Here is an 18,784-nt window from a genome sequence, read left to right on the forward strand (position 1 = left end):
CAGAAAATGATTAGAGAAAGGCAAATTGTACCTACATCTTAGCAGAATTCACCTCCTCCCTGTAGTCCTAATCTTGTAGACTTTTGATAGTCTTACAAAGGTGGTTTCAGTTCCTGAGCAAGGAGGGGGCTAATTTTAGGGAGGGACCATTTTCATTCTTGTTTCAAAGTTAAACTATAAACTAAATTCCTCCTCTTATTAGCTAGGCCTATGCCCAGGTATTAGCAAGGACAGCCAGCCTATGAGGTTAGAAAAAACCTGGATGCAGCCATGGTAGAGTTCTTTTGTTATTGTAATTTTGCAAAGGCGACTTCACAATGAGTGAGAAGATGAGTAGAAACTAACCAGGCCAAGAGGGTGAGAAAGTTTTGAAGCAAGGGAAAGAGCATATTAAAGGAATTGGGAAGAGGTGCACAAAATGTAATAAACATTCAGTGTATATGGAGCATAGAGAGCAAGAGGAGGACTCCAAATGAAGTTGAAGAGATATAGTGGGGCTGGATTTTGGAAGGCCTGGAATAGTATATGAATTTTAGATCTTACCTAAAATCATTGGGAAACCATTGCAGTGTTTAAAATACAAATGTAAAAATCAGTTTTTCAGTTTAGAAATATCACTACAGCAACAATTAAAGAGTAGCAAGGATGAATGAATTAAAGCGGAGAAATACTAGGTGTAAGAAAGAGTTAGCAGCTTCTATCAGTAGTGATCCAGATGAGAGGCATCAGTGGCTGCTTTAGGGTAGTGTATTAGTTTGTTCTCACATTGCTATAAAGAACTCCCTGAGACTGGGTAACTTATAAAGAAAAGAGGTTTTATTGACTCACGGTTACATAGGCTGTACAGGAAGCATGGTTGTTGAGGCCTCAGCAAACTTACAATCATGGTATAAGGCAAAGAGGAAGCAGGCTTGTCTTACATGGCTGGAGAAGGAGAAAAGAAACCAAAAGAAGAGATGGTACACACATTTAATCAACCAGACTTCTTTGTGAGTGTGTGTGTGTTTGCTTTTATTAACTGGTGAAAATACTTGATAAATCATTCCACAAAAGCAACCATGTTAAGTCCACAAAGCCAAACCAAATGTTATTCTTACTGGATTGTATTTTAACACTGCTAAATTGTGATTTAGGGGATTTTATTTTGTATTAATAAAATCACTAAGCGATTTTATTTTGTATTCATATGCAGCAAGCTTATCTAACCCCTCAGTTACTTGGCTTTATTAACTGTCAAACTGGGTTAGTACTCGATAACTCACAGAATTTTTAAAATTCATTCAGAGTAAATTAAGTTATTTAAAGTGTATGTTTCAGGAACTCAATAAGTATTTGTTACTATTTTATTATGTAATATCCCTTTCTTTCTTGTATTCTTTTTTCTTTTTTCCAGCCTTCATTGCTCCTTCTCTTTATTTTTTTTTTTTAATTTTACTTTCAGTTCTGTGGTACATGTGAGGATCTTCCAAGATTGTTACATAGGTATACACATGCCATGGTGTTTTGCTGCATCCATCCCCCCATCACTTACATTAGGTATTTCTCCTAATGTTATGTCTCCCTTCCCCCTGCTATCCCTCCCCAGTACCGACCCCCAACAATTGCCAGTGTGTGATGTTCCCCACCCTGTGTCCATGTGTTCTCATTGTTCAACACCTACTTATGGGTGAGAACATGCGGTGTTTGGTTTTTCTGTCCTTGTGTCAGTTTGCTGAGAATGATGTTTTCCAGATTCATCCATGTCCTGCAAAGGATGCTGGAGGGCATGTGGAGAAATAGAAACACTTTTACACTGCCGATGGGAGTGTAAATTAGTTCAACCATTGTGGAAGACAGTGTGGCGATTCCTCAAAGACCTAGAAATAGAAATATCATTTGACCCGGCAATCCCATTACTGAATATATACCATATATACCCAAAGGATTACAAATTGTTCTATTATAAAGACACATGCACATGTTTGCTCATTGTGGCACTGCTTACAATAGGAAAGACTTGGAACCAACCCAAATGCCCATCAATGATAGACTGAATAAAGAAAATGTGGCACATATAGACCATGGAATACTATGCAGCCATAAACAACCAGATTTTATGAGAACTCACTCACTGTCATGAGAATAGCAAGCGGAAAATTTGCTCCCATGATCCAATCACCTTCCACCAGCAGCCTCCTCCAACATTGGGGATTACAATTTTACATGAGATTTGAGCAGGGACACAAATCCAAACCATATCAGGTAGGGTAGTGGGAATGGAGAGCCATGATCCAATTCAGGATTCCTTAAGACCAGATTATTAGGATAAAATAAGTCTAATTTTGTTGTTGTTGATTGTAAGTAGAAAGTGGAGTTTTCTAACAGTTTCAAAAATTAATCAGATCAAATCAGAGATTAAATCAGAAACCTTAGAGGCATATGTGTAATTAATAAACAAATGCATGGTAATCAAAGGGACGAGATTGTATGAAATCACTCAAGGGGAGAGTACGCAGAGCAAAAATAGAAGAGAACCAAATAGAGCCCTAAAGAATACCATCACTTAAGGGATAGGTAGAGTAGAAGGAGCCAGCAAAGGGAAAGGAGAAGGAGCAGTCAGAGTGAGAAGAGTCACAACTATGAGAATCTGAAACACAAGGGAAAACAATGTTTAGAGGAGAGACAGTTGTCAAGATGTCTAATGCTGTTGAACATTCAAACAAATAAGGCCTGAAAGGATCCACTTTGTTTATTAATGTAGATGTCTCTAGTAACCATGATGCAACCAGTTTCAGGAGAGTGATGGAGGTAAGAACCAGCTGATGGTAGATTCCTTATAGATGGAGGAATAAGAAATTTAAAAAAGCAGCTTTGGAAGAGTTAAACTGCAAGGAATCAGGGCAAAACTGAAAGACAACATGTGATTAGGGAGAGTATTGCTTATTTCGCTTTGTTTCATTAGGATGAGAGAATCTTGAGTATATTTAAAGGCTGATAGGAAAGAGCCAGTAGAAAGAGATTAAGCATGGGGTAATGGTGATCATCAGTAAATTCATATTCCTGAGAAGACAGGGATGGAGTCAAAAATACTGGTGAGGGAGGTCATTCTGATATGGAAGGTACGTTGCAGAAAGTAGGTTTGACAATGAAAACTTGAGAGATTCCCATCTGATGGCTTCTGTTTACTTTTTGTGTGGTGAGATGAGGCTAGATACTGAGGATAAAGTTTAGGAGGTGGAATGATTTGTGGAAATGGTTTGACAGTTTTATGGTAGACAATGGCTGTGTGAGCTCAGTGGGAAGACAAAATAGGATTTCTAGAGGCAGTGGTGAAAGATCTATTGACGTTCGAAATGTATTTATATCGTAGCCCCTAACAATATGTCAGAATTGTGTTCTCAAACAGCACTAAGCCTTGCTTAGGTGGAGTCATGCCACACAGGTGTGACAAAAGGATGGCTGAGCAAGGAAGTTTAGTTCTAAGATAAACCAATGTTTATATTTATGAGCATGAATCTAATCTCATTCAGGACAGATAAGAAGATAGAGTTATAGTTAAGGAGAAATTAGAATGGTCATTCATTCGTTCAATAAATATTTATTGAGCAGCTATTATTTTTTAGGTTTATGTGTAGCATTCAGGGACATTATAGTAGACCTAACAGATATGGCCTCTTCCCCATTGATATATATGGAAGAACTAGTGATTGGGAATCACTAAGTGAAATTTCTAGAAGAACAGGGTTTTGAAGTTAAAAATTGTATTATGCGAAATGTGGAGCAGACCTAGTTTGTGGCCATAGCTCTAAGTGTCTGGAGGGGAGTTGAGGAGAAGGAAAATAACTCATTGAAGGGATCATTGGGGATGCAGAAGCAAAAGGACCGAATGATCCACGTGTTGCATGTGGACATGGAAGTACCTTAGATAATAAAAAAATTAAGGATAAGAATGAAAAAATTAAGTGAGTCATGGAAATTATCAATGAGAGCAAGTGTAATTAAGAAATTGGAAAAATAATAGTCACAAGCAAAGCCCAGATAGAATGAGCTTCAAGGGAGTTTATGAAAGTGAGTAGAAGACTAATGACCTACAGACAATATAGAAAATCTATCAGAACAATGAAGGATGACACCTCTAGATACTGAGGCTCATTGAGTGTAGCAGAAAGAAAGCCCTTGAGAGAACTCCAAATAGTTAGGGTGGGAGGAAAAAGAGTCCATATGAAAGAGCCTAGTTTCAGTTAAGGCAGGAAGATGGAAAGAACCCAGAGAAGAGAATAAAGAAGTAGAGAAACATATGGAAATAAGTGACTAGCAAATAAAACAGTCATAAATACAAAGAAAAGTTGTACTCCCCCAATCCCGAGTTAGCCCAAGTCTGCAATAACACCATGTTAAAGGTGCAGATAGAGACTTGGCTCAAAAAGGCTTGGAGATGAGGAAGATTGGAATATAATGAAGGTTTTGTCTGTTCCTTAACTAAAAAGTGCCTCTGTATATATTCTTTTCCATTTGTAGCAGGAGAAATTTACTGTGGCTCAGTTTTGGAACTGTATTTTGAAAATGGCTTTGTCTTACAGTTTAAGGAATAGACAGGTGGAGGGAAAGTCGCGTAAAGGAGCAAGTTTGTGTAGCATGTCCCTCTTGCCCCTTTTAATCATTCTTCTTTGATACGGCCATCCTGGTGGGCCTCCTTTGCCATTTCCATTTTTGGTTTCTTTCCCAGAAAACTGTGTGCAGGTAATTCCATGTGCCATTGTTGAAAAAAAAAAAAAAAAACTTTTTAGATTGGTGCTGGTGTAAGTAGCCACTTTTCTCTCTTGGGTGTGTATTTTTAAGTTTTTTTTTTTTTTTTAATTAATGCCAAAAAGAAAATGCATAATTTATAAACTGAATTATATGTCTTGTATCTTATTAGCTTAGTAATTGGAACCACTTAGTCTTTAGGTGCAAGACTGCTGTTAGGTAGTACTGAGAAAAAAAATGTATGTGTTATGAGACTGTACATTTTTTAAAAAAAGCAATATGCAATAAAGAGATTAATGAAAAAAAAAAGAAGTAGAGAAACTTGCTAATCCATGTTTTAAAGAGGTAATCAAAATGCTTACCTTTTCTGGGGGATGAAAGGTGAGACACTTGGCCTTTTGTGGACTTAAGAAAAACACACATGAACATATGTACACACGTGCACACACACACATACACACACACACACACGACATTGCTTATACAGAAAATACATAGTCTAGCTCTTTCTTTCTCAATGACAGTTATAAAACTACTCAATTTGTATAAAGTAATAAATCTGCCTTATCCTTTCTTTGATGTCCTTTTGGTTTTTCATACATAATTGTCCCTATTTCAGCAGTATCCATAAAATGTTTAAAATATGTTGGGATGGAAAAAAAATTGTAATAAAATTCACAGTTCTGCGTGCCTAAATTTTTATCTTACTGTGACCAAATATGCTGCTAGGGTATATTGTATTGTTTTTTAAAAACATGTTTTAGAGCTCTGTAAGTTCCACTTTAAAGGGACTCTGAATTATGTAATTATATCTTATCAATTAATTATTTGGTCAGTTTCTTATCCTAAAAAGAAATGTGCTCAGTAGAGGAATTCTATATCAGGACCTATGGATTAAAGCAATTTAGGCAGAGGTTGATGATTTAAAGAAAAATAATGTGAGTAATTGTTACAATTGTACACTGTTGAATGGTAGACACTAGTATGAATGCACTACCTGCTAGTTCCATGGAATGCAACTTTTAAATGATTTGTAAAATCTATAGAATGTACCAGTATTCAAGCTGCAAATATTTTAATAGACCTATAATATGGCCTGTGACACATCTGGTAATATTTTATCAGATTTAACACAAGAAACAAAATAACCATAGATCAGATTTTATGTATATGTATCAATGCAGATAGGCAATTTGGGTGGGGGAACAAAATTTGTGCACAAATTTGTTTAGCACTTCCCTTTATTAAATAAAAATTGCCCTCATCACATACAAATTGTACTGCAGAAACAAGAGTTTTTGTCTTTCATGAATTTTGCATTTGCCATGCTATATATCAAATAAAATTAACATGTTCTCAAGAGAGGATGCAGCATGCTCTCTAAAAACTGGTATTTCAGGTCTGGTTCAGAGAAATTACATTTCCTCTGATGTAAATTATTTCCATAATGATTGCAGATATATTTGTGATAATAGTTGACTATGCATAGAGAACAGTTTTCAGAAGGGTTGTGGTTTTGAATTTCAGGGATGAAATTTAGGATTTTGGAAATTGCAGACTAAACAAATATCCTCGAATGGATTATCTTGAACTACTCAGAAAGCCCTTTACAAAAAATATCCTGGAAACCATATCCCCAGGAGGTATATCTGGAGTCCTTGACATAGAAGTGTTAAAGACAAGGAAGTTTAGGGCAAGGAAAGGACCAGAAACTAATACTTCATATGTACCTTTTAGTTTGGAACCAAATTAGAGACAAGAGTGAAACAGGTAGGGATAGAAGCTATGGTTTTGTGGATGAAGGGCAGTACAGCACAGTGGATCCCCTTACACTTTGATGTGGAATTAGACAGATATACGCTCCTAGTGGTGGATAGACATGTCCACAGAGGTAGGCCAGATGTCACAGGACAGATGTCCTCCATCATTCTGAAAAGCAGATTCCAATAAAGAAAAAGAGGTCTTACATTACTTAAATTTACTCCTTTCTCCAGGGAAAGCACAAAATGGAGGGTGAGGTGGGGGTAGGAGTGGTGAGGAGAGGTAGAGATGCGCTCATAATGGAAGTGCCACCAGGAAGACACAGAAGGGTAGAGAAACAAAATGTGCCCTAAGAGGAGCAGATGAAGTTCCTAAGGAAGAGAAAAAGTAAAGATGGCTTAAGGGAGAATCCCAGTGCATGTGGTTATTCAAAGGACAGGCTGGAGTCTAGCCTCTGCGAGGAGGCTGCCTTTCACACAGCCATCTCTACCTGAGACCTGTCAGCTTTATGGCTTTCATAGCGTTCCTACAATCAGATCTTTGAATCAGCCAAGTGTGGGTCTCCGTATATAAAGTCAGTTAGCACTGTGCTTGCAAATGATCAGTGTTTAATAAATGTTAGCTCTCTCTCGTCACATTTCTAAGAAAAAGAATTAGCAGATGGACCTCGTGGAGGAGTGAGCTGTTTTTGGAAGGAAGAAATTTGAAGAGTTTATGATAGGAAGAATAGAATGTAAGGTGAGAATGGCAGGACTATGTCATAAAGTGTCTTCATTACCACTTAGGGTATTTTTGTGCTTTTGTTTTCTGGGTTCTGTGTTTATGTAATTGTCTTACATTTTTATTATATACAACATTTTTGCTTTTCTTATTAGTAGTATAAAAACAATGTGATAAGAGTTTTCCTTCAGAAAGGCAAATAGGACAGCTATATACATAATGTGGACTGGTAGAGTAAGGAAGAAATAGAGAAACAGGAACCAGTTTGGAGAATCTCATAGGCAAGGAGTAATGATATGAGATGAATGGCAATAAGAAGAATTGAATAACATGAGGCATATAAAGAGTTAAAAGATACCTACTGAAAAGTCTATTGGATTCTCTGATTCTTTCATTGAAGAATTTAGTGAGAAAAGTTTTCCAGGGTTAGAGTTAAGTTCCAAGTTACCAAAGCCCAGAACCCAGAAACTGGAAGAATATAGTAGGGAAGCAGGAATCTGTAGCTTAAAGGAATGTGAACGTCTGCAAGGACCACAGGGCAGGGTTACGCTGAATGCTTATCACATTCTGCTTGATCCCATCACCATCCTTGAATTCCTGCATTGTAATTTCCTGTTTACCTGTTAATTTCTACTTAATTATTATCATCTGCTCTGTGCTCACCAGAGATATGAATTAGACATGGCACTTGGGGACTGGAACAGTCACAGGGGCATTCAAGATGGGCGGAGAGAGTTGGAGGAAGAATATTCCAAGCAGAAGGAATGCCATGTGCAAATCCTTGTATGTAGAAAAGTGTGACAGGCTGTAAGACAGCAAGAATTTTAGGAGAAAATGGAAAAGGCAGGAGGTATGGCTAGAAAGAAAGGTAGTAGTGTTGATGTTAGCTTAATGTGCTAATTGAGAGGTTTGTCAGGGAGGGTTCCTCTGCTCTCTCTCTGACATCATTATCCAGTCCTGATGAGTTCCCCTCTTTCTAGAATCTTAATATTTCAATTTAAATCACTCTAGGGTATATGAGTTTCTCCCAGATTTTTATTTCCTATCTTAATGAAAATGTTGCTCTTCTCTGGTTGCAGAACAGGAGAAATTTGATTTGCCTTTTGATATTTACAAACTGGCTTTCATGTAATAAGGCATCCATTATTTACTGTTTTCATCCCTCTGGAAAGTTCAGGGATGAGGAGTAAGGAGGTAAAATAGACCCTTGTGGTTTCTTATGGACAGTGAAATAAGGATGGGAGTCTGGGCTTCTGCAGAAATTTTAAATGCAAGTATCTCTAAATCAAATAATACGGTAGCATAGGTAAGCAGAAAAAGTTAGACATTTTTTAAGCAAAAATAGAATTCCATTTTAAACAAGAGACTATAAAAATATAATTCTCAAATCAAAATTCTATTGCTTTGAGAGACAGAAGGAAAAAAATCTTAACAGCAGGTTGTGTGCATATGCGTTATGTTTCATATACATCTATTTCTAACTGGTTTGAACACTCATTAGCAGTTAATTAAGCTGAGTAAAATGATTTAGAAAGACATTAAAATTATTTTTAAGCACTCTTCATCTTTTTCCTCCATATTTTAGAATTGCTGTTGTACTCTTTAATTCACAAATACTAAGCTTGGGAGTTTCCCTATAGAATAGTCTTCCATATATAAACTTGGAATCTCTATTTCCAAGGAGATCTTTGAAGCTTCATTGTGATGTAATAATGTGTTTCTCAGCTTTCAGAGGAAAGGAAAACAATTGACTTTTCTGCATGGAATTTAACTGATAACACTTCAGTATAATTATCCACTTATTTCACACCTAGTTCTTCTTTTTTGTGTCTCGGACAATGAGAACGTTCAATTCCTGATCCAACTTTTACTGACCTGGAAGAATTGTTATTCAACACAGATTACCCCTTGCTCTAAAGAAGGAGAGAACTGTGGAAGCCACTTGGCCAAACATGTGCATCCCAGTGTGAGAGAAAAAAATAGCACATTCTCCTGTGTCTCGCCTTTTTATTTGATTATTCCTGTATTTAGTCAGTGAAGCTTGATATGCCTCTTCTAATGGCCACATTGAACAATCTGTTGTGGTTTATAATCTTGGAATTCCTTAAATTCGGTAGAGAAGAGCCGAATGGGAAGAGAAACATCACTAGAGAGAATAAGGAGAAAGAGTATTTTGTGTATGCTGTGTTTTCTGGAAAATTTAGTCAAATGCTTTTATTAACTGAAAATATTCCCATGGTTTGACTGTACTTTTGGAAAACTGCTTTTTTTCCTGTGATTTGTTTTAATTAAGAAGATGCTTTCTGTGTTTCCTTAAAAAAACAAGAGGCATAAGGTGGGAAAGGTGGCTAATTCCACTATCAGTGTGTTCTAGTAGATGAAGAGTCAGAATCATTTATTTAACTTATGAAATCATGCATTATTTTACACTAATTCCATCAAAATATTATTACGGGAGCTCAGGAGAAATAGTAGCTCAATCTACACAAAGTGGAAAGTATATATATATTATAGGATTAATTTGAAGATTAATTGCCAAAATACATATGATTCACTATGACTGTTGCCTGGCACAGAGCATGTACTTTAAAATTTAAAATACAGAGCACACAATTTAAAAATACACATCTCATAGGGTTAATGTGAGGACTAGTTAATAAAATACGCATAATTCACTATGAATATAGCCTGTCACAGAGCACATACTTTTAAACACTTTTATAATAAAATAAAATTATTATTCTAGTATTTTATTAATACATTTAGAGGTTTCAATGCTGCAAGATTATGACATTACTTATTACGAGTGCCTCGAGAACATCCTATTCCTGCAAATTTTTTTGACTGTGACCTTCATTAAGAAATACTTTTAAAATTGTGACCCAATGTACAGACACATATTTAATCTAAATTTTCAACAAAGAAAATGATTATTAGATATGATGAACTCTGATTTTTTCCCTTTCTTTATCTTTCTATTCTATTTGCTGTTATTTTTAAAGAACTGTCTTTGATTCACCTATTGGTTATTTCCTACCAACTGAAAAAAGACTGTATTACTAGTATCCTATTTAATAAAATGTGAGTCATTTTAAGAACTTCTACCTTCAGTATACCTACTTACAGAAGTTTGCCAAGAGACTGAGCCACATTGGGCTCTACAATTCAACAGTCATGATCATCTGACCTCTTTAAGTAAGATTGAAGCCACTTATTTCCGTAATCCTAAACAAAAGCTAGAACTCCACAGACATAAGAAACATACAAAATTACTTCCTGATATATGCAATGAACTTCAGACGTTTACTCTGGATAGGACATTTCCTTGTATTCTGTGTTTATCTACCTAGGCCTCCATGTGTAATCTGCCAACAGGTCAGGATGACTAAATTCAGTTCTATTCTCAGAGCATGCATGAGCAGAGAGCCTTATTTATGACGAAAAGCTTAGCAGTCGATGTATTTTTTTTTTAACTAGTAGTTCCCACTGTAACATGGCATATCCTAGCCAAGCTAAGAGATCCACTGGGAAAAGAAAAGATCATAAATATAAACCTTATAAAGTGAAATTAGCTTTTATTTGTTTTTGGAACCTATTTATTCCTAACTTCTAGTCCTTATCTTTTTGAGGAATGGGAGGGAAACACAAGAGATGCCACCCAAGTTGTACTTGGCATCTCTTTATCTGGCTGCCAATTCAGCGGCAAAGTGCTATGCAGAACTGTGCTAATGAATGAGCCATGGCTTTGGAGCTGTAGAGCAAGGCATCCTGTGTTTAGAAGAGTTGAGAAAATTATCTGTCCAGTCAATCACACTTTAGATATGCATGGTCACATGAAGATGAAAAATTGATCAGAGTCATATAGAGATGTAATGCCATGGAAGTTAAAAAGAGCAAGAAATTTGATACTTATTCCTAGGCTTAGAATGTTTAGTTGGAAGACACTTAAGTTCATCTAATATTATTTTCTGCTCTGGGAATGAATTATAACCTTTTTTTTTAACTTATACTTCAAGAAAACTTGTCAGAATATTGATTTCTACATGGAGAACAAAACAGTTTCATTACTAAATTGACATACAATAAGCCACATATGTAATTTATCCACTGTTACTTGAAGGTGACATTTGACGTTAGGATTAAGTAGAAAACACTTCTAAGTAAATAAATGTAGAATCTCAGGCTGAGGCAACAAATCTGAGATTCTGCTTACACCAAGTTCATTTGTGTCAAGCATACCTGAGATGGCCAATAGCTGGCCTCAATAGAAATGAAACTTATTACTGATGTTTTGGGGGAAAATATTTAAAGTCTAGTACCGAGGTTAGTGATTGTGTTTGCTCCATATCAAAATGTCGACCTTTTCCCGAGGTAAATGGTTTCAGTAAAGGTTAGGTGACTTCTGTATAATCTGTAAACTCCAAAGCAAAATGGCATTTTCTGTGATAAAGAGAGGAAAAGTTACATGTTCCTTTCCCTGCCTTATGATTACATATTTATTGCTTACAAGCCTAAACACAAACCAATGATGAATAATCTCTACCTATAGTACTCGGCTATGAAATATAATATTAGTGTTTAATACATAGGGTCACCCCATTCAGAAAAGTAGGATATAGTCAGTGAATCTGTAATTTTGCACGATGCTGTCATCATTCTCTCTGGGTAAATTTATGGTTTGTAATAACCCCAGTAATCAGCTGGAGGATAACCTGGAAACATATACCATAGACAGAAGTCTGTAGTTTTTTCTTATTCATATTTACATGGTCTCTTGCATGTGGGCCTCTTTTGAACATTTATTTTCATCTGATGACTTCTTAGCTGGGAGGAAAGTTTTAGCTGAGTGTTTTTGTTTCCTTTTGTTCTGTACTAATTAGAAGACTATACAAATAGGCCATTTCTGGTGACAAAATAGGGAACTCCAAATAGGAAAAAGCCAAATAAAGTAAGTGATCAACTAATACATGCTCTTGAGGCTTTTATGGATAGGATGCAAAGACAGTAAGTAACCAGTTCTTATGTCAACTGGGACGGTTATAGACTAACTGGCATTTGACCATACTTCTCTTGTGCAACACGATTACCCATGGATGAAACTGAAGTACAACTGACGAGTGTGTTGTCTACAAAGTTACGTACTTCTGCCAGTTCTCAAGGGGAAGTAACCAGTTGAATTTTTTCCCCTTAGAGAAAACATTACCATGCTCAGTACCTACATTATGCCAAGTGTTAGTTTCACATTCATCATCTCATGTGATCCCCGTAACAATTTTATCTGATAACTAATAAGAATGCCAGCTTCCTGATGAGGAAATTGAGGATGTTAAAAACATAAAATTGCAAGTGTAGATTTATACGTAAAGGCAAATAAATGTAAGAGTAGAGAGATTAATTTGTCAGCAGATAGATATCAGGTTAAGTTTAAAACAGCATTTCAGAAGCTTAACTTGGGGGACAGGAATGGCATGTTAACCTGGGGGCATCGACACAACAAATAATCAATAGAGCCTAGATTTTTACTCAGGCCTGTATGACTCCAAGAAAGGACGTTTCCTGTTCTCCAACAAGCTCCTTCATTTATAGCACATGGAATGTACAATAAAAGACAAAACCTATGACTTGAAATGACTGTGACAAAAAATTATCAAAAGTTCCTTGCCTGTGTGTTTAACTAAATATATAAAGAACATTTTCATTTCTGATTAATTTATGTTACTTCAGCTTTCCCAGTACTTTTTAGTGGTCTTTGGAAAATAAAAGAAGACACTATTGGGAATATCCCTAAGCTATATCTACAAAGGAAATAATATGCATTTCCTTCTTTGCTCACTCAAAACGATTTAATACACACATTATTTAATAGATGCATCTTAAAATCGTTTAATGAATTTTTTCGGCTCTTTTCAAACTTTCTATTGTATATATTATTTTGGCAAATAGGTGGCAAATACAATTATCTTTTGAAAAGCCAACAGGAGCAATTAGATCCTGGAACTTACTCAAATTCAACTCTATATTATCCTCTTCTTCCATTTTTAATGTAGGCTGCTGATGATCTAAAAAGTACATGATAGACTGTAAATAGGGATATGTAACACACAGAAGGTTAAAAATTCAAAATATTTTTTGGTTTCTTGGATAAAATAATAAAGCACTTCTCTTCCTCAGAGCATTCTGCAAACCTTGATCAATCATGCTTTCCCAAGAAGTAGGTCAGCATCCAGAGTCCCTCTGCATTATAGCTCAAGAAGTGCTTGTTAATTCTGCATTCAAGGATCCAGCAGGGGATATCTACCCTGGCTTTTGTGGCTACTCACCAATAATTCTGGCCTCTACTTCCGTGGGACTTTCAGGTTACAAATTTTGCAGCATATTTTTGCAGAGGAAGACTTATGTTATGTCTTGCTACATTTTATTTGTGAGACTTAGCTTTGATGAGTGGATTGAACAAAATTAGAGTTACCAGGATTCTAACTCAGGTTCCCCAAAAGGTCTGAAAGAAATGAGTGTTACAGGAAGTACATGTATTTGAAATTAGAAAAGTCACTGAGCAGTAGCTCTAATTTTCTTTTCTTTTTTTTCTTGTAAAGTGTATTTAGTTTATCCTTGATGCACTGATTCTCAAAGCTTTTTCCCTGGCTCACAAGCACCAGTACCATTTAAGAACTTGTTAAAAATGCAGATTCTTAGGCCTCACTCTGTACTTATTGAAACCACTGCTTTGATGCATATAACAGAGCCCTCATTTTAAAAAATAGCATTTATTCAATCATTTGTGTTTCCAATAACATCAGATTGTAAAAATTAATATTAAAAAGCTACAAGAGTCTTAAGATAATGGCATTAAATCCAGGGGTATTAGCCATATATTTGATCTACCCTTTTAAGAGTTAGCAGTCGGCAAGCCTGCCTACATGAAGTTATGTGCAAGCAGGAATGCATGTTTGCAATGATCTCATTTAGAAGCCAGAATATGTTCTGCTTTTGTCTCAAATGGAAAGGTAACAAGCTTTAACTAGTGGGAAATTGTACATTTCTTGACAAATAAACTTGCTGTATTCTCTATGGCTTCCTAGTCATGATTTACCTTCTAAATATAAGTACTTATTTTTCTGTTGATAAAGAGACCATTTTCTCTAATTTTCAAGCACTGGTTTCTTCTAGGTGTTTAATATGCCATAATCAAAGTAAAGTTAAATGATGACATATATGTCTGTTAAGGCTTTATTGTATTTTTAAAATAATATGTCAGGTACCGACTGATATATAAACCAAGAAAGACAGCAGTTGGAGATGAGTAGAGAAGGGACTCCTGGTTCCTTCCATAATCTCTGAGTTATAGTCACAAAAGCAAATCTGATTCATAAGTGATTCAGCTCACCATCACTCATTTAACAGGCCAAATTATGAGATTGCTAAGTCAGAAAGCATAGCAGCCCCTGACACTCAGGTAGTGCATAAATCACACCAGTAGATTTTTATTAACTCAGGCTGATCTGAGTATAGTAGGGTATTTCTTGGTATAAATTCATGTCCTTAAGACAGTTAATCATTTAAGGGATACCCCCTGGGTACCTACTAGGTAGAAGACGCTATGGAGAATATCAAGATAAATCTTGTGTTGAATGTATACAGCATGAGCAGAGAGCTCACAACAAAGCAGGGCCCTAAATATGCTGAAAAAAAAATTGTTAAGAAACTCTATAGCCTTGTCTTGTTCATAGCCTAGCTCAGATTATACTAGTGATTTCCATAAAAGCAGGGTTATATTTTATTCATTTTTATTTTTCCAGCTTCTAGTGCATCATATTTAAAAATAAATTAAGGTTATTCAATGTCTTCCCTTTTTTAAACTTTCCTTATAATTATTTTCTAAACCACTCCTGTGGCATTGACCATATATTGCTTATATTTTTATTATATTTCCTATGTTGATATGCGTTTATTTGCCCATATACAATGTCTAAACATTTGGTAGTCATATTAAATTTTACTCTATACACCTAAATTCTTTAAGGACTTAATGTTGATGCATAATAGTGTTTGACAATAATTGTGAAAATAGCATATTGGAATTTGGTATATTTGATCATAATGCAAGAAATGAGACATAGCAGAGCATTGTCAGCTGAATGGTCCAAAACTTCTGAATTAGGAGAAAGCAGATATTCTTGGGCCACAGTGAGTGGAGAAAATGTAATGTCACAGCAATTAAGAGCTAGGATGGAATTTAAAGATAATCTACTCAAAAGTTTCCATGTTACAGTGGGGAAAACCTAATTCCCAAAAGATTAAGTGATTTATTTTCAAGGTCATACAGTTTTATGTTGATCTGTACTTTGTTCTCTCCAGTTGCTAATTTTCTATTGATTTTATTAGAAGTTCCTTATGCAGGGATGTTGTTCTTCTGGTAAATATATTAAAAAGCAAGCAATAAATATTTATGGCTTCTATTCCTTGATGGTTATTTTGTTTTACAAACTTATGGGAACTTTCTCAAACCTATGAAAAACATGAACAAAATCCATTTTATGTTTTTAAAACTAATTATATTTCAAAGTACCTATAAAGTTGTTACTGATTTATAACAGGTATTTCTATATGAATTAAAGGAATAATTATAAAAATTTAACATTATTAAAATGTAAATCTTGTCTCTATATTTTATCTGCAATACATAAAATATTTGCTTGGCTAGCTTTAACTCTAGGCTTTAAGCTGAGTATTTTGAAGATTAAGAAGGCATGATTGGGAGAGAAACCAGGATGCTCTTTAGGTTAGAGAAGTTGAGTGAAGAAGACTATAAAGGGGGAGCATTGCTAGAAATATTTTGTTTGACACGTTGGTGTTACTCAGCTGACTCATTGGCATATTTTGTAAAGTTTAAGAAATGGACAGCAAATAGATAAAAGATGCATATTTAAACTTTTGACATGTTAACCAAAAAAAAAAACAAAAAAAAAGAAAAGATACACATCCTTGAATAAAATATTTTGTTGCGTAAGGTTCTTTCACTTTCCAGTGTTATTTTGGCTTGAGCCAAATGAATTTCAAAAGAATATCAAATAAGCATTGAAGGATGCAGATATAGAAATGAGAGTGTACTGTGCACTGCTGAAGGCTTTAGAACAGATCCCTTTGGGTCTTGAAGCCGCTGGTTTGGATGTGCATTTTATATTAATTAAAAATAAAAATAAGTTTTCTCCCCTGTCTGGGGAAGATCTTAGTCTGTCTGATGGTTTTGCCTGCCAGGCACACACATCCAAGGTTTTACAGAGATTATAATGATAGAATGTATTGATTTTAGCTAACACATGGCAAAACAAAAGTCAGTTGGGGCTCCCCTTCATAATAAATGCCCAGGGTTTTCCATGATTCCTAAACCTAACAGAGTTATATATACAGGTTCAGCAAGCAACCAGCACCCTTGGCCGACTAGGCAGGATGCTGTGGTAAACAGAAGCTCTGTAAAAAATTAATAGCTCCATAACTGAGAGGCAGCAATCAAACCAGAAGGACAAAAAAAAAAAAAAAAAAAAAACTCTTGCAAAGACAAATACTGTGATTACCTTTAACTATAACAAATACTGTGATAACCTCTTGCAAAGACAAATACTGTAACTGCTGTGATTTACAGCTGCTTGGGATTAAATTTAAAGACAAGCAATGGAAGGAATGAGATTTATTACTGGTATTACGGCTAAAGAAGATAATTTAGAGGTTTACTTGAAAGTGGTTGCTTTGTACTGAGGGACAGAAAGGGATATCTCGTTTTCTAAATTTAATATGATCCCTTACTTTAATGGTTAAATCATTTTGGAAACTCATTCCTTTTTATATTTAAACAAGTTGAATGTTTTGTGGAAAAAGTTTTCTCTATACTACTCTTCAGTTTACCTCTTCGGTTCATGTTTTAAAAAAAGAAAGAAGGAAAAATTACATCAATGACAAACTCTTCTTACATACAAATAACAAGCTGAAAAACCCTGAATGAGAGCTGAGTGGATTGTTTGGTATCTGCAGAGTTCAGATAATGACAAGAAAATGACTAATGACTCATTTGCCGATAAGTCATTCATTCTTTAGACTCTGATAAATGTACTTTAATGATTTTCTGTTAAGCATGCGCTTAATCTTTGAAAGTGATTAGAACACATTTCCTCTGTTTTCTATTAGTTCAACTGGTTTCTGGATGTACCATGATTTAAGAAGCAAATGTGTTTTTGCTAAGCAGTTGATAATTTCTAAAAAGAAAAAAAAAATTTAAGCACATTGTTAAAATTTTTAGCCTATTTGGAAAACCTAAGTGGTGGTAAGTTTTATAAAGAGAATTCTAGACTAACAGATTTTAAGCGTGGTTGTTACTATAGACCACAAACACATGTGTCTTACTTAATAGACTAGCTTTTTGAACAAAAGTAGATTGTATAGTTGCCAAACCATAAATGATATTTTTGAAAGTGAATACTTATTTTTACTTTCTGACTTTCTTAAGACTCATTATCTTTTTTGCAACTTGCAAATTCAGTCTGTATTTCCTTGAAATATTTGTTTGCATGTGAATGAAAATAATACTTAGCTTTACAAATGTATGGTATGCATTCACAGAAAAGACCACAGCACTTGGGTTGATATGGGACAATATACTTGTGGCTCCAGCTGTATCAATAGGAGATTGTGTACAAACAACAAAATAGTGCCTTTGTAGCAGCACATATTAATGAAAATGTGATGTCTGACATTACAACATTGAGATATTATCTACATGGAATAGCAAACTTTCTTGAATGAATTTTCAAATGAAAAATTGTTGTAATTCCGAAACATTTTGTAAGAACTAGATAGATGCGGTTTCACAGTCTATTAGCAAAAGTATAACCCAAATCATTTGTGTAGCATAGACACTATAATAGGAATGTTACTAGTGATAAATATATGAATTTATTATTGTTGTAACATATATGATCACTGATTTTATTCAAACAACCTATATTAAGGCTAACTGGAAGCCTTCTTTGTGATAGGTGTTGGAACACTAAATGATATCAATATTGGAGCAGTATGGAAAATAGATTTTTTAGAACATGAAAGATAATGATTTTGGCAATCTCTAATATACCTATGGTCTAATTCACAAACACTGATTTGTAATGGGTTGTGATATTCCAAAAACATTTTCCCCTGCTAAAGAATAGTTTGCCCACTAAACCAAGTTAGGTGAAGTGTAACTAAAATATAGTACAAAATTTATTATAACACCTAAAAACTTCTCTCTGCTAAAAATGATCCTGCATCCCTCCACTTCCAACTTGAGAACATTTCTCCCCTTGTCCTTTTGGGTGGCAAGTATGAAACAATGTATAGGCTGAAATAGGCAGAGAGAAAGGAGAGTGAAGAGCAAACAAAAGATACAGCAAAATACGGTTCGTAGAATCGCTGTGACACCCAACAAAAGTGGCTGTCAGTCAACTGAGTAGAAGTTGCAGTAGTAGTAGAGACTAGATGTTGCTTATTTAAATGGGAGAATGCGTTTACATTGAATTAGTGCAATTTCTACTAGCCATCTTTTGAGTTT

At 35.1% G+C, this 18,784-nt stretch overlaps 1 protein-coding gene across 4 annotated transcripts in view; it reads left to right on the plus strand.

Annotated features, from left to right (window-relative positions):
• THSD7A (thrombospondin type 1 domain containing 7A) overlaps positions 1-18,784 on the plus strand; it is a 491,756-nt gene that overhangs the window by 109,337 nt on the left and 363,635 nt on the right. The window lies entirely within an intron of this gene.

Source organism: Sapajus apella, unplaced genomic scaffold (assembly GCF_009761245.1).
Source record: "Sapajus apella isolate SASKATOON/1434 unplaced genomic scaffold, GSC_monkey_1.0 scaffold19, whole genome shotgun sequence".
In the NCBI taxonomy this organism is placed as follows: Eukaryota; Metazoa; Chordata; class Mammalia; order Primates; family Cebidae; genus Sapajus; species Sapajus apella.